Source organism: Paramisgurnus dabryanus, chromosome 14 (assembly GCF_030506205.2).
Source record: "Paramisgurnus dabryanus chromosome 14, PD_genome_1.1, whole genome shotgun sequence".
NCBI lineage: Eukaryota > Metazoa > Chordata > Actinopteri > Cypriniformes > Cobitidae > Paramisgurnus > Paramisgurnus dabryanus.
Genome location: NC_133350.1, coordinates 34,343,038 through 34,346,855, shown reverse-complemented (window position 1 = coordinate 34,346,855; position 3,818 = coordinate 34,343,038). Strand labels below are relative to the sequence as shown.

General features: G+C 34.3%; 1 long non-coding RNA gene across 2 annotated transcripts; it reads left to right on the top strand.

Annotated features, from left to right (window-relative positions):
• The first annotated feature begins 302 nt into the window (after nt 1-302).
• Nucleotides 303-3,526, top strand: LOC141280722 (uncharacterized). Of its 2 annotated transcripts, none has more exons than XR_012335031.1 (8): nt 303-442; nt 741-852; nt 941-1,021; nt 1,481-1,661; nt 1,798-2,073; nt 2,206-2,268; nt 3,161-3,348; nt 3,458-3,526. It is a non-coding gene; the product is annotated as an uncharacterized lncRNA (long non-coding RNA). The 2 variants fall into 2 exon arrangements; XR_012335030.1 differs by having other exon boundaries at nt 2,172-2,268.
• The last annotated feature ends 292 nt before the right edge of the window (nt 3,527-3,818 follow it).

Sequence of the window (3,818 nt, the reverse complement as noted above, 5' to 3'; positions counted from 1 at the left end):
ATTATACAAAAGAAAAATTTGAAAGCCCCAAATGTAAAATTTGATGATCAGTGGGCAGCCAAATAAAAAAACATGCCAATTCTAACAAAATTATGAACTGTGTGGACTTGCTTGTAAGTTTCATTTATAAAATATATATTTTTTATTTATTTATTGTAATTATTACAACTACAATTCAGTTCAGTAAACAAAAAACAAATATTTATTTAAGTAGATAGTGGATAAGAGCATAGTTTTTCATTTGACTGTGTACTCTTGTTTAAAACATTTTGTTCTCTCTTCTCAGCTTTGTAAGATGGAATTACTGGGTTTCTCTCCAATGCTCTTTATTACAACACAGAGAGGCCAGCATCCCTCCACAAAAGTTTTTGTAAAAACGTCAACGTTCAGAGGCATCACTCAGTACCAGTCATGCAGAGACTTCATGAGGCTGTTGTAATAGGTATTTATTTGTACACATGCATTTACCAATTGAAAAGCTCTTTGTATTATAATGGTCTTTTTTCACAGACTGTGATGATGCATTTCCACAGTTTTTAACATGGTAAATCTAACAAAGTTTATGTTTATATATATGAATGATAATTCCCCTGTTTGATTCTAGCTATTCATAAAATGCCTAAAATAGCATGACCCTAACATAAGCCATATTTTATTAAATTTTTTAGTCACCAAATATAATTGTGATACTTTTCCTCAGTATAAAGTGTTTTATCATTCACATTTTTGTGTTAAAATAGATTAGCCTATCCCCTGTATGTCACTGATGCACTACTTCAAAGATGTGAGGAAAAGAACATACACCTGCGAGTAGTCTTAGACATTGCCTGTGTTGTTGCCTCACATTTCCAGGTAAGTACCCTTTTTTCTGTGTAAAACTGAATTATTGTTTTGAGAAAAGACCTTGAACTCAAAATTATGTCATACTGTGTTCAATCAGAAATCATGGGAGGGCATATCACACAACATCTCCTTAGTATTACCAGCATTTCATGTTGATGGACACAAATTGCCCTGCCAGGTAATTCATTGACTTTATAGGGATATCAGGACATATAACACACATCATTCACTCCCTGTTTGGCCTCAATTTTTCCTGTCTATGCACTGCAAAGCTGAAATTAGCCAGAAATTCCTAAAAGTAATCTTTAATCTAACATTTTTCCAACCTGATGTTTGTCTAAACTTGTTTCAGAGATGCAATGTGTAAGACAATCCAGTGGAAACCGTTTATCTCAAATCTGTCTGGGTCAAACTAATCACTATAAGCAGAGGATTGTTATAACCAAATTGGTTTCCTTTGTTTCTTTTTATGCAGATTACCTAATTTGTATAATAATTACATTAATATAGAGTAATAAAAAGAACAGCTTTGCTATTTTTACAAATTAAAAGATAAAATAACATAAGATCACTATAAGCAGTAGGGTCATGCTTTGTGTACAGTATGTGATATTTTACCACTTTGCTTTAATCATAGATCAAGTACAGTACCAGATGGCTTGATGGGTTTGGGCTCACAGACGGGGAAGGAATGGAAAGGATGTGGTCTTTCCTCCAAAGATTTTCCAGAGTCACAAAGGAGATGACTCCATCTCATCGCCTTGACATACTGACTGATGCCCTTTTGCATTATGGACGGAGGAAATCAACTGACCTAGGTGTGTCTACTGCTGTATAACCTTTCAAAATTCTGTGCTGGTGGTTCACTGTTTATACATTTTATATTTTCTGGAGTGAAGTCGATCACACACAAAATGGTAAGCATACTATAAGTAGATTAAACTGTCTTTTCAGAGGTGCAGCTCCTGCAAAGAGTAGACAAAGCAGAGAAAATATTGCTCAAGAAGATATCTCATCTGTCATCAGAGAGGCACCAGATAAACAATGCACATAAGAAGCAGGTAACAATTAGTTGTAGATGGGAGAATATTACATTCCATTTATAAGTGCATTTTGCACAAGAGTAGGATTGATGTGTGTCTTGTTTTCTGTTATTGTTGTTGTATAGTGTTGATTTCTGAAGGAGACATGGCGAGATGGAAAAAAAGCTAGCCCAACAGAAACCAATAAGTAAGGAACTGAAGTTAAAGTCTTAAATACTGTAAGAATGTCATGAATACTATTAACAAAGAAACAGAAGTAACATGAAATTAATTACTTTATTACAGTGGTACTGTGGTAGTAATGTCGTCTTTTCTTCAGAGACTCTGTCTGTAGATGGAAAAGTGACTACATCATCAGACTGATTCAGTTCTACAAGTTCAAGTAAGAGTTTAATGTTTTTATGTAAGACTTTGGAAATTACAGACGTCTTTAAAGGAAAACACCTCCGTTTTTCAATATTTTACTAAGTTGAGCTAAGAACATAGATGAATTAATACATACCTATCTTTATTCAATGAATGCACTTTTAGTCTTTGTTAAGCACTTCGTGAATGTGTTGGCATTTAGCCTAGCCCCATTCATTCCTATGGCTCCACACAAAAGTTTTATTTTGTGCCACCATACTTACTCGTCTAAATACCTGAAAGTGTTTGGTGGCTTCTAAATTCATCCCTGTTTGGAGCCATATGAATGAATGGGGCTAGGCTAAACGCTAATACATTCACAAGGCACTGTACAAAGATTAAAAGTGCACGCATTGAAAAAAGATAGTTATGTATTAATTCGTCTAAGTTGAGGTAAGAACATAGTAAAACAGGGCTATTCAAATCTTACACTGGAGTGCTGGAGCACTACAGAGTTTATGTACCATTAACCACCTGTGATTTTCTAGTGATCATCAAGACCTTGATTAGCTTGCTCAGGTGTGTTTGATCAGGGTTGGAGCTTAACTATGCAGTGCTCTGGCCCTCCAGGGTAAGATCTGAATAGCCCTGTAGTAAAATATTGAAAAACGGTGGTGTTTTCCTTTAAGTGCCTTGCTGATGTGCTTCAACGTGTGATTATAGTAATGGCATAGTTTTGAAGGAAACTGCCACCACAGTGGTTATAAATAAAAATATTGCAGCATTATTGCAAATCGTCATGTGGTGTAATTAGTAATCTATTACCACCAAGGCCTTACTGGTAACATATGTTTGTTCAGGTGTACCACGGTAATGCTTTCTGCTTGCTAGCTACTGAACTTTTGTGCTGTACTTTTTGTAATGTGTAGATATTAGAATTGAGGACTCTGCTGAACATTGAGAAAAAATACCATATTGGGAGAAGATGGCAAGAGTCTGATTCAAACTTCCAGTCTACCCTTAAAGATGTGGACCGTGAGCTCAGAGTCCAACTTCAAGGCTAGAACTGAATCAAGAGAGAGAGCAGTCCTCCTCCACCTGAGAAGAATATATCCAGGTATAGTGCTATAAGTGGATAAGTAGATACAATATGACATTAGGTTTGAACTTAAAAAGGACTATAATACAAACTAATACATTCATTTTTCTGCATGCTTGTTTCCTAGCTTTGCTTCAGATGGGCAGGGCATTGCCATTAGACTCTCCAAGCAGGTAGCCAGCTCCAGCAATCCCAGGTCAAAAAGACGTAGTATTTAATGTATTAAAAATATACTTAAAATACAAATAGTATGTTTATAATACATATGTATTTCCAACATACTTATTTGAAGTGTATTAAAAATACATTAAATTGCATTTAAACATATTTTTTAAAAGTATACTAGAAGTACACTTGTAATAAATATATACTTAAGTACATTTTTAAGAAATATGCTAAACTTAAGAATATTTTAAATGTATTTATATTAAGTGTACTAGAAGTATATTGGTAATAAATATATGCATAATTACACTTTTAAGAAATAT